At 46.8% G+C, this 13,414-nt stretch overlaps 1 pseudogene; it reads right to left on the reverse strand.

Moving 5' to 3' along the window:
* Positions 1-13,414, reverse strand: part of LOC139279601 (uncharacterized) — a 131,363-nt pseudogene that overhangs the window by 20,885 nt on the left and 97,064 nt on the right.

The following is a 13,414-nucleotide window of genomic DNA, read 5'->3' on the forward strand; positions in this document are numbered from 1 at the left end:
ATAGTATTAATGAGCTGGGGCTATGCGAGCGATAGTATTAATGAGCTGGGTCAGTGTGAGCGATAGTATTATTCAGCTGGGGCTGTGCGAGCGATAGTATTAATGAGCTGGGTCAGTGCGAGCGATAGTATTAATGAGCTGGGTCAGTCCGAGCAATAGTATTAATGAGCTGGGTCAGTGCGAGCGGTTGTATTAATGAGCTGGGTCAGTGCGAGCGGTAGTATTAATGAGCTGGGTCAGTATGAACGATAGTATTAATGTGCTGGGTCAGTGCGAGTGACAGTATTAATGAGCTGGGGCTGTGCGAGCGATAGTATTAATGAGCTGGGTCAGTGCGAGCGATAGTATTAATGAGCTGGGTCAGTGCGAGCGATAGTATTAATGAGCTGGGTCAGTGCGAGCGATAATATTAATGAGCTGGAGCTGTGCGAGCGATAGTATTAATGAGCTGGGTCAGTGCGAGCGATAGTATTAATGAGCTGGGTCAGTGCGAGCGAGCGTATTAATGAGCTGGGTCAGTGCGAGCGACAGTATTAATGAGCTGGGTCAGTGCGAGCGACAGTATTAATGAGCTGGGTCAGTGCGAGCGATAGTATTAATGAGTTGGGTCAGACCGAGCGATAGTATTAATGAGCTGGGTCAGTGCGAGCGACAGTATTAATGAGCTGGGGCTGTGCGAGCGATAGTATTAATGAGCTGGGTCAGTGCGAGCGATAGTATTAATGAGCTGGGTCAGTGCGAGCGATAGTATTAATGAGCTGGGGCTGTGCAAGCGATGGTATTAATGAGCTGGGTCAGTGTGAGCGATAGTATTAATGAGCTGGGTCAGTGCGAGCGATCGAATTAATGAGATGGGTCAGTCCGAGCAATAGTATTAATGAGCGAGTGATAGTATTAATGAGCTGGGTCAGTGCGAGCGATAGTATTAATGAGCTGGGTCAGTGCGAACGATAGTATTAATGAGCTGGGTCAGTGCGAGCGATAATATTAATGAGCTGGGGCTGTGTGAGCGATAGTATTAATGAGCTGGGTCAGTGCGAGCGATAGTATTAATGAGTTGGGTCAGTGTGAGCAATAGTATTAATGAGCTGAGTCAGCCCGAGCGATAGTATTAATGAACTCGGTCAGTGCGAGCGATAGGATTAATGAGCTGGGTCAGTGCAAGCGATAGTATTAATGAGCTGGGTCAGTCCGAGCGATAGTATTAATGAGCTGGGTCAGTCCAAGCGATAGTATTAATGAGCTGTGTCAGTCCAAGCGATCGTATTAATGAGCTGGGTCAGTGCGAGCGATAGTATTAATGAGCTGGGTCAGTCCAAGCGATAGTATTAATGAGCTGGGTCAGTCCGAGCGATAGTATTAATGAGCTGGTGCTGTGCGAGCGATAGTAATAATGAGCTGGGTCAGTGCCAGCGATAGTATTAATGAGCTGGGTCAGTGCGAGTGATAGTATTAATGAGCTGGGGCTATGCGAGCGATAATATTAATGAGCTGGGTCAGTGTGAGCGATAGTATTATTCAGCTGTGTCAGTCCGAGCGATAGTATTAATGAGCTGGGTCAGTCCGAGCGATAGTATTAATGAGCTTGTGCTGTGTGAGCGATAGTATTAATGAGCTGGGTCAGTGCGAGCGCTAGTATTAATGAGCTGGGTCAGTCCGAGCGATACTATTAATGAGCTGGGTCAGTGCGAGCGAAAGTATTAATGAAGTGGGGCGGTACGAGCGATAGCATTAATGAGATGGGTCAGTCCGAGCAATAGTATTAATGAGCGAGTGATAGTATTAATGAGCTGGGTCAGTGCGAGCGATAGTATTAATGAGCTGGGTCAGTGCGAACGATAGTATTAATGAGCTGGGTCAGTGCGAGCGATAATATTAATGAGCTGGGGCTGTGCGAGCGATAGTATTAATGAGCTGGGTCAGTGCGAGCGATAGTATTAATGAGTTGGGTCAGTGTGAGCAATAGTATTAATGAGCTGAGTCAGCCCGAGCGATAGTATTAATGAACTCGGTCAGTGCGAGCGATAGTATTAATGAGCTGGGTCAGTGCAAGCGATAGTATTAATGAGCTGGGTCAGTCCGAGCGATCGTATTAATGAGCTGGGTCAGTCCAAGCGATAGTATTAATGAGCTGTGTCAGTCCAAGCGATCGTATTAATGAGCTGGGTCAGTCCGACCGATAGTATTAATGAGCTGGGTCAGTCCGAGCGATAGTATTAATGAACTGGGTCAGTGCGAGCGATAGTATTAATGAGCTGGGTCAGTGCGAGCGATAGTATTAATGAGCTGGGTCAGTCCAAGCGATAGTATTAATGAGCTGGGTCAGTCCGAGCGATAGTATTAATGAGCTGGTGCTGTGCGAGCGATAGTAATAATGAGCTGGGTCAGTGCCGGCGATAGTATTAATGAGCTGGGTCAGTGCGAGTGATAGTATTAATGAGCTGGGGCTATGCGAGCGATAATATTAATGAGCTGGGTCAGTGTGAGCGATAGTATTATTCAGCTGGGTCAGTCCGAGCGATAGTATTAATGAGCTGGGTCAGTCCGAGCGATAGTATTAATGAGCTTGTGCTGTGTGAGCGATAGTATTAATGAGCTGGGTCAGTGCGAGCGCTAGTATTAATGAGCTGGGTCAGTCCGAGCGATACTATTAATGAGCTGGGTCAGTGCGAGCGAAAGTATTAATGAAGTGGGGCGGTACGAGCGATAGCATTAATGAGCTGGGTCAGTGCGAGCAATAGTATTAATGAGCGAGTGATAGTATTAATGAGCTGGGTCAGTGCGAGCGATAGTATTAATGAGCTGGGTCAGTGCGAGCGATAGTATTAATGAGCTGGGTCAGTCCAAGTGATAGTATTTATGAGCTGGGGCTGTGCGAGCGATAGTATTAATGAGCTGGGGCTGTGCGAGCCATAGTATTAATGAGCTGGGTCAGTCCGAGCGATAGTATTAATGAGCTGGGTCCGTCCGAGCGATGGTATTAATGAGCTGGGAGGGTCAGTCCAAACGATAGTATTACTGAGTTGGGTCAGTGCGAGCAATAGTATTAATGAGCTGGATCAGTCCGAGCGATAGTATTAATTAGCTGGTTCAGTGCGAGCGATACTATTAATGAGCTGGGGCTGTGCGAGCGATAGTATTAATGAGCTGTGTCAGTCCGAGCGATAGTATTAATGAGCTGTGTCAGTCCGAGCGATAGTATTAATGAGCTGAGTCTGTCTGAGCGATAGTATTAATGAGCTGGGTCAATATGAGCGACAGTATGAATGAACTGGGGCTGTGCGAGTGATAGTATTAATGAGCTGGGGCTGTGCGAGCGATAGTATTAATGAACTGGGTCAGTCCGAGCGATAGTATTAATGAACTGGGGCAGTGCGAGTGATAGTATTAATGAGCTGGGTCAGTGCGAACGATAGTATTAACGAGCTGGGGCGGTGCGAGCGATAGTATTAATGAGCTGGGTCAGTGCGAGCGATAGTATTAATGAGCAGGCTCAGCGTAAGCGATAGTATTAATGAGCTGTGTCAGTGTGAGCGATAGTATTAATGAGCTGGGTCAGTGCGAGCGATAGTATTAATATACGTGTTGGGATTCAGTGCAGCTGTATGAATTAAATCTGACACCATGGCTTGTTGCAGGATCTGTGCCAACAGGATCCTGGGGCCGGGTCGAAGGCTGTTTAGAGACACCTTGGCTGCTGATCTCTATCCTCAACTTGATGGCCTGATACTCAGCTGTGCTTCCATTGCAACGTGCTTCAGGTGCAGGCAGTATAGGTCCCATGCTCCCCAGTCCATGCAAATAGTCTGGGAGGAAAAGTGTGAGAAGTTCGGTCTGCTCAAGCACACTGCACCTAAAGTACGCTGGACCTGCCCAGCAAGAACTATCTCACCTCTTGTATCACACTAGTAATACTTTGGGAACAGTGCATCACCCAGTGTCACACTGGTAATGCATTCAAAACATTTACACAGCCGTCACAGTGATGCATGACATTATGTTACAGATGCAGAACCACTGGACTTTGGATTCATAGTCAGAAAGTGACAGAAATTCAGGTCATTTGCGACTCTCACTAACGCCCCCAGGGGGCGCAAACATCTTTTCGACCAGGGGCCAGCGCGAATGACTCCTGCTAAATTCCACGGGGGGTTAGAGACAGCAGTAACCCGTAGCGTCCCATTCTGCTGCGCCGGTGATGAGGGGTAGATTGGTGAGGATGAGGTCAAGTAGGTTCTCTCACCACCTGTTGTAGGCCCAGTCTGGCTGCTATGTCCTTCAGGCATCGGCCAGCTCAGTCAGTAGTGGTGCTACCGAGCCACTCTTGGTGATAGACATTGAAGTCCCCCACCCAAAGTATATTCTGTGCCCTTGCTACCCTCAGTGCTTCTTCCAAGTGGTGTTGAACATGGAGGAGCACTGATTCACAAGCTGGGAGGGCAGTAGGTGGTAATCAGCAGGAGGTTTCCTTGCCCATGTTTGACCTGAAGCCATGAGACTTCATGCGGTCCAGAGTCAATGTTGAGGACTCCCGGGACCACTCCCTCCCGACTGTATACCACTGTGCCGCCACCTCTGGTGGGTCAGTCCTGCCGTTGGGACAGGACACACCCAGGGATAGTGATGGACAAGTCTGGGACATTGACTGAAAGTTATGATTCTGGGAGTATGACTCTATCAGGCTGTTGCTTGACCAGTCTGTGGGACAGCTCTCCCAATTGTGGCACAAGTCCCCAGATGTTAGTGAGGAGCACTTTACAGGATGAACTGAGCTGAGTGTGCCGTTGTCGTTTTCGAATCCAGTGCCGTGGTCTATGCCGGATGGTCCATCTGGTTTTAATCTTAATATAGTTTTACGTAGCGGTTGTGTACAACTGAGTGTCTCGCTGGGCCATTTCAGAGGGCAGTTAAAGGGTCAACCACATTGCAGTGGGTCTGGAGTCACATATAGACCAGACTGGGTAAGGACGGCAGATTTCCTTCCCTAAAGGACATTAGTGAACCAGATGGGTCTTTACGACAATCTGGAACTAGAGGGCATAATTTTAAAATTAGAGCTGGGCCGTTCAGGAGTGATGTCAGGAAGCACTGCTTCACATAAATGGTTGTATAAATCTGGAACTCTCTCCCCCAAAAGACTGGCTGCTGCGGGTCAATTGAAGTTTTCAAGACTGAGATTGGTTGCCATTTATTCGGTATGGGTATCAAGGGATATGGGGCAAAGTTGGGACAATGGAGTTAAGATACAGATCAGACATGATCTAATTAAGTGCTGGAGCAGGCTCGAAGGTCTGAATGGTCTCCTCCTGTTCCCATGGTATTGCATTGTGGCCACAGAACTGATCTTCTGCAATCCTCTGTATCACAGTTAATTGCTGAATGGTTTGCCCCACTTCAGTCTAGGCACTGTGATACCAACTCACTGTAGGTAACAACTTATTTTCAGTAAATTATACCATTACAATATGAGGCCAAATTTCCACTTCTATCCTGAGAAGTTATTACCATGATATGTGGCGTTAATGGTTCATGTGGTTTTGCTGCTGTTGCCTTCCTTGCTGTCACTGGAAGCTTTCCTTCACCATTACAGGTCAAATAATTATTTCTAGTTATGAAGCCATTTAATTTGTGTGATCACAGGTTAGATTTCATTAGACAGGTAACTTATCGTCTGTGCTAAGTGAACAGAGTAACTGTGGATGCAGTGTAGCAATGGCTGGTGGGTAACCTCGGTGGGGTACTCAGCCACCAAACATCCTTTACACCCACAGGGAGTATAATATCATCTCACCGTCACATGAACATCAATTCTCACTTACCTCAGATTTCATGAAATTCTGTCGGCATTCCCAAACCATTCATTTTGGTGGGGAGAGCCTTGTTTATAACCTCCATTCGTGGGATTTCAAGGAGTTTCAACTATCCTTTTATCGATTTCCTTGATGCTCTGTTAAACCTATTGAACCAAGCGGGATACTTTAAATCATCAGAAAGTCTCAACCTTATCCCTTCGCTAAACTTATCATTTGCAACTTCCTCGTGCCTTGTACCTTCAAACAGACAGATCAGAAACACCTGGACCTTTTGGACTAGTCCTATGTCAGAAGAGGGGAGGGGTGGGGACAGAGACAGAGAGAAGAGAAAGAGCCCATTTATAGCTAGTCCGCTGCGGTCCAGCATTGTGGACAATTGCAGCTCAGTCTGGGGCAAAGCAAGTTACTTGCGGACACCCCGATTCTCGAATACTTTATCATTTCCATATGAAAGGTGACTAGCAGGGCAGGGTCACACACTAATGAGAAGGTCACTGCTGAAATCTCCAACATCTGTAAACAGAGGCTGCGCCACATGATCTCTGTATATGAAGTGTATTTGGGTTTGGGTTAATGGTGATATCATCGAAGGATACAGCACAGGAGGCCATTCGGCCCATCGTGTCGGTGCCGTCTCTTTGAAAGAGCGATCCAATTAGTCCCACTCCCCTCCTCTTTCCCCATAGCCCTGAAAATTATCCCCCTTCAAATATTTATCCAATTCCCTTTTGCAAGTTTATTTGATCACGCTCCTATGAAGCGCCTTGGATTGTTTTACTGTGTTAAAGACGCTATATAATGCAAGTTGTTGTTGTAGCCTGAAACAAAATTCCTCGTGTCACCTCTGGTTCCACCAATCAGCTTAAATCTGTGTCCTCTGGTTACTGATCTTTCTGCCACTGGAAACAGTCTTTCCTTATTTACTCCATCAAAACTTCAGGATTTTGAACATCTCAATCAGATCTCCTCTTAACCTTCTCTGCTGTAAGGAGAACAATCCCAGTTTCTCCAACCTTTCCACATAACTGAAATACTTCATCCCTGGTACCAGTCTAGTAAATCTCAGCACCTTCCCCAAGGCCGTAACAGCCTTCCAAAAGTGTGGTGCCCAGAATTGAACATAATACTCCTCCAGTTGAGGCCTCACCAATGTTTTATAAGATTTACCATATGAATCACACTGCCCAATATTTCAGCCTGTTCATGGGTCAGGTGAACTGCTGTCGAGACCAATGCCTTCGGGGAAGTGTTCTTGGTTTAGATTAGTGGAGGCTGGAGGGGATGTTCTTGGTTCTTGAAATCGTAACAGTGTTAGAGAGAATTAAACACATTTACAATGTGGGACATTCAGCGACTCAGGGAATCTTATCAGATCAGCCTTCAGTCTGCCAGTTGATGAAAGTTGAGAGTACGTTGTCTCCAAAAAGCTAATGGACATCAACTGACAATTGACCTATCAGTGTGACTGAACAACTGACCTATCAGTGTGACTGGACAATTGACCTATCAGTGTGACTTGACAACTGACCTATCAGTGTGACTGGACAATTGACCTATCAGTGTGACTGGACAACAACAACACAACTTGCCTTTATATAGCACCTTTAACATAGTAAAACAGCCCATGACGCTTCACAGGAGCATTATCAGACAATTTTTGACATCGAGCCACATAAGAAACTATTAGTACAGATGGGTAGGTTTTAAATGAGCATCTTAAGAGGGAAGAGAGAAGTAGAAAATTAGAATGATTGGGAGAGGGAATTCCAGAGTTTCGGGTCTAGGCAGCTGAAGGTACTGTTGCCAGGGGTGGGGCGATGGAAATCGGAGATGCACAAGAGGCTAGAATTGAAGGAACACAGAGATTTCGGCGAGTTGTAGGGCTGAAGGAGATTACAGAGGGAGGACTGAGACCATGGAGGGATGATAATTTTAAATTTGAGGCTTTGCCGGACCGAGAGCCAATGTAGATCAGTGAGCACAGAGGGGATGAGTGAACGGGACTTGGTGTGAGGTAGAATACAGGCAGGAGTGTATTAGGATAGTTGAGTCTAGAGATAACAAAGGCATGAATGAGGGTTTCAGAAGCAGATGGGCTGAGGCAGGAGCAGAGATAGGTGATGTTGCCGAGGTGGAAGTAGTCGGTCTTAGTGATGGAGTAGTTATGTGGTCGGAAGCTCATTGCAGGGTCATATAGGGCGCCATGGTTGGCAATGGTCGGGTTCAGCCTCAGACAGTTGCCAGGGAGAGGGATGTAGTCAGTGACTAGGGAACAGAGTTTGTGATGGGAACTGAAGACAATGGCTTCAGTCTTCCCAATATTTAATTGTGGGAAATTGCAGCACGTCCAGGACTGGATGTCAGACAAGCAGCATGACAAATCAGAGATAGTGGAGGGGTAGAGAGAAGGAGTGGTGTGGTAGAGCGGAGTGTTGTCAGCCAATATATGGAACCTGACGTTGTGTTTCCAGATGATGTCATTGAGAGGCTTGTAGATGAGAACTAGGAGGGAACCAAGGATAGATCCTTGGGGCACTCGAGGTAACGGAGTGGGAGTGAGAGAGAAGACATTGCAGGTGATTCTCGGCTATAGTTGTACAGGTAAGAATGGAACCAGGTGAGGTCAGCCCCACCTAGCTGGACAACGGAGGAGAGGCGTTGGAGAAGGTTGGTGTGGCAAACCGTGTCAAAGACAGGTCAAGATGGATTTCAGTAACTAGATGAGACACTGAGGATTTTGTGAACGTAACATTAAACTCATAGTACAAAATCTATTGTGCATCCTCAGCAAAGTATGGCTCTTTGTGTTAGAATCTGCATCCTCTCATTTTTACAGCTTCTCCACCTCAGTGGCGTTTCCCTCACTTAGGGATTAATCTGGCTTTCGGTTGAGGCTTTTTTTCAGGTAGAGAAAAGCAAGGATGTTCTCCGTGTCCTGGGCCAACACCATCAAAACAAATTAACTAGTTACTCATTTCATTCCTGTTTGTGACACCTTGCTGTACACAAACTGACCACTGCAACTGTTGACTGGGGAATGCTTTGGGACGTCCTGAGGATGTGAAAGGTGCTATATAAATACAAGTTCATAGAAACATAGAAAAATAGGTGCAGCAGTAGGCCATTCAGCCCTTCGAGCCTGCACCACCATTCAATATGATCGTGGCTGATCATTCACCTCAGTACCCCTTTCCTGCTTTTTCTCCATACCCGTGATCCCCTAAACCGTAAGAGCCATATCTAACTCCCTATTTAATATATCCAGTGAACTGGCATCAACAGCTCTCTGCGGCAGGGAATTCCACAGGTTAACAACTCTCTGAGTGAAGAAGTTTCTCCTTATTTCAGTCCTAAATGGCTTACCCCTTATCCTAAGACTATGTCCCCTCGTTCTGGACTTCCCCAACATCGGGAACATTCTTCCCGCATCGAACCTGTCCAGTCCCGTCAGAATCTTACATGTTTCTATGAGATTCCCTCTCATCCTTCTAAACTCCAGTGAATAAAGGCCCAGTTGATTCAGTCTCTCCTCATATGACAGCCCAGCCACCCCTGGAATCAGCCTGGTGAACCTTGTCTGCACTCCCTCAATAACAAGAACATCCTTCCTCAGACTAGGAGACCAAAACTGAACACAATATTCCAGGTGAGGCCTCACTAAGGCCCTGTACAACTGCAGTAAGACCTCCCTGCTTCTATATTCAAATCCCCTAGCTATGAAGGCCAACATACCAGTTGCCTTCTTTACCGCCTACTGTACCTGCGTGCCCACTTTCAGTGACTGATGAACCATGACACCCAGGTCTCATTGCACCTCCCCTTTTCCTTGTCTGCCGCCATTCAGATAATATTCTGCCTTCGTGTTTTTGCCCACAAAATGGATAACCTCACATTTATCCACATTTTACTGCAATTGCCATGGATTTTCCCACTCATCTAACCTGTCCAAGTCACCCTGCAGCCTCTTAGCGTCCTCCTCACAGCTCATTCCGCCACCCAGTTTAGTGTCATCTGCAAACTTGGAGATATTACACTCTATTCCTTCATCAAAATCGTTAATGTATATTGTAAAGAGCTGGAGTTTCAGCACTGAGCCCTGCGGCACTCCACTAGTCACTGCCTGCCATTCTGAAAAGGATCCGTTTATCCCGACTCACTGCTTCCTGTCTGCCAACCAGTTCTCTATCCACGTCAGTATATTACCCTCAATACCATGTGCTTTGATTTTGCACAACAATCTCTTGTGCGGGAACTTGTCAAAAGCCTTCTGAAAGTCCAAATACACCACATCCACTGGTTCTCCCTTGTCCACTCTGCTAGTTACATCCTCAAAAAATTCCAGAAGATTCGTCAAGCATGATTTCCCTTTGATCCGATCCTGTCACCGCTTTCCAAATGCGCTGCTATTTCGTCCTTCATGATCGATTCCAACATTTTCCCCACGACTGATGTCAAGCTAACCGGTCTATAATTACCCGTTTTCTCTCTCCCTCCTTTTTTAAAAAGTGGTGTTACATTAGCTACCCTCCAGTCCATAGGAACTGATCCAGAGTCGATAGACTGTTGGAAAATGATCACCAATGCATCCACTATTTCTAGGGCCACTTCCTTGAGCACTCTGGGATGCAGACTATTAGGCCCCGGGGATTTATCGGTCTTCAATCCCATCAATTTCCCCAACACAATTTCCCGCCTAATAAGGATATCCTTCAGTTCCTCCTTCTCACTAGACCCTCGGTCCCTTAGTACTTCCGAAAGGTTATTTGTGTCTTCCTTCGTGAAGACAGAACCGAAGTATTGGTTCAATTGGTCTGCCATTTCTTTGTTCTCCATTATAATTTCACCTGAATCCGACTGCAAGGGACCTACGTTTGTCTTTACAAATCTTTTTCTCTTCACATATTTATAGAAGCTTTTGCAGTCAGTTTTTATATTCCCAGCAAGCTTCCTCTCGTATTCTATTTTCCCCCTCTTAATGAAACCCTTAGTCCTTCTCTGTTGAATTCTAAATTTCTCCCAGTCCTCTGGTTTGTTGCTTTTTCTAACCAATTTTAATGCCTCTTCCTTGGCTTTAACACGATCCTTAATTTCCTTTGTTAGCCATGGTTGTGCCACCTTCCCAGTTTTATTTTTACTCCCGACAGGGATGTACATTTGCTGAAGTTCACCCATGTGATCTTTAAATGTTTGCCATTGCTTATCCACCGTCAACCCTTTTAGTATCATTTGCCAGTCTATTCTAGCCGATTCACGCCTCATACCATCGAAGTTACCTTTCCTTAAGTTCAGGACCCTAGTTTCCGAATTAACTTTGTCACTCTCCATCTTAATAAGGAATTCTACCACATTATGGTCACTTTTCCACAAGAGGCCTCGCACAACAAGATTGGTAATTAGTACCTTCTCATTACACAATACCCAGTCTAGGATGGCCAGCTCTCTGGTTGATTCCTCGACATATTGGTCCAGAAAACCATCCCTAATACACTCCAGGAAATTCTCCTCCACCGCATTGCTACCAGTTAGGTTAGCCCAATCAATGTGTAGATTAAAGTCGCCCATGATAACTGCTGTACCTTTATTGCACACATCCCTTATTTCTTGTTTGATGCTGTCCCCAACCTCACTACTACTATTTGGTGGTCTATACACAACACCCACTAGCGTTTTCTGCCCTTTGGAATTCCGCAGCTCCACCCATACTGATTCCACATGATCAAGCTAATGTCCTTCCTTACAATTGCATTGATTTCATCTTTAACCAGCAACGCCACCCCGCCTCCTTTTCCTTTCTGTCTATCCTTCCTAAATGCTGAATACCCTTGGATGTTGAGTTCCCAGCCTTGGTCACCCTGGAGCCATGTCTCCGTGATGCCAATCACATCGTATCCGTTAACTGCTACTTGCGCAGTTAATTCATCCACCTTACTCCAAATACTCTTCGCAATGAGGCACAGAACCTTCAAGCTTGTTTTTTTAACACACTTTGCCCCTTTAGAATTTTGCTGTAATGTGGCCCTTTTTGACTTTTGCCTTGGGTTTCTCTGCCCTCCACTTTTACTATTCTCCTTTCTATCTTTTGCTTCTGCCCCTATTCTATTTCCCTCTGTCTCCTTGCATAGGTTTCCACCCCCCTGCCATATTAGTTTAACTTCTCCCCAACAGCACTAGCAAACACTCCCCCTAGGATATTGGTTCCGTTCCTGCCCAGATGCAGACCGTCCAGTTTGTACTGGTCCCACCTCCCCCAGAACCGGTTCCAATGTCCCAGGAATTTGAATCCCTCCCGTCTGCACCACTCCTCAAGCCACGTATTCATCTGAGCTATCCTGCGATTCCTACTCTGACTAGCACGTGGCACTGGTAGCAATCCTGAGATTACTACTTTTGCAGTCCTACTTTTTAATTTAGCTCCTAGCTCCCTAAATTCGCCTTGTAGGACCACATCCCGTTTTTTACCTATGTCATCGGTACCTATATGCACCACGACAACTGGCTGTTCACCCTCCCTTTTCAGAATGTCCTGCACCCGCTCCGAGATATCCTTGACCCTTGCACCAGGGAGGCAACATACCATCCTGGAGTCTCGGTTTCGGCCGCAGAAATGCCTATCTATTCCCCTTACAATTGAATCCCCTATCACTATCGCTCTCCCACTCTTTTTCCTGCCCTCCTGTGCAGCAGAGCCAGCCACGGTGCCATGAACTTGCCTGCTGCTGCTCTCCCCTGATGAGTCATCCTCCCCAACAGTACCCAAAGCGGTGTATCTGTTTTGCAGGGGGATGACCGCAGGGGATCCCTGCACTACCTTCCTTGCACTGCTCTTCCTGTTGGTCTTCCATTCCCTATCTGGCTGTGGACCCTTTACCTGCGGTAAGACCAACTCACTAAATGTGCTATTCACATCATTCTCAGCATCGTACATGCTCCAGAGTGAATCCACCCGCAGCTCCAGTTCCGCAATGCGGTTCATCAGGAGCTGGAGATGGATACACATCCCGCACACGTAGTCATCAGGGGCACCGGAGGCGTCCCTGATTTCCCACATAGTACAGGAGGAGCATAACATGTGTCCGAGCTCTCCTGCCATGACTTAACCCTTAGATACACTTAAATTGGCAACAACAATGCTAAATGTTACTCACTGATATAGAAAAGAAAAAAGAAAAGCTATTCACCAATCACCAGCCAATCACTTACTCCCTTGGCTGTGACATCACCTTTCTATTTCTTTCTACTTCTTTTTTGCCTTCTCCCTGTAGCTGCACAATCACGCCTTTATCGGCCTCCTCGACCCTGGACTCACGCCTCAGTGACGCACCTCCCGACTGCTGAACTCGTGGCCTTTATCGGCCTCCTCGACCCCAGACTCACGCCTCAGTGACGCACCTCCCGACTGCTGAACTCGTGGCCTTTATCAGCCTCTTGCCGACCCCAGACTCACGCCTCAGTGACGCACCTCCCGACTGCTGAACTCGTGGCCTTTATCAGCCTCTTGCCGACCCCAGACTCACGCCTCAGTGACGCACCTCCCGACTGCTGAACTCACGGCCTTTATCAGCCTCTCTCCGACCCCGGACTCACGCCTCAGTGACGCACCT

The sequence above is a fragment of the Pristiophorus japonicus genome, chromosome 14 (genome assembly GCF_044704955.1).
Source record: "Pristiophorus japonicus isolate sPriJap1 chromosome 14, sPriJap1.hap1, whole genome shotgun sequence".
Lineage (NCBI taxonomy): Eukaryota > Metazoa > Chordata > Chondrichthyes > Pristiophoridae > Pristiophorus > Pristiophorus japonicus.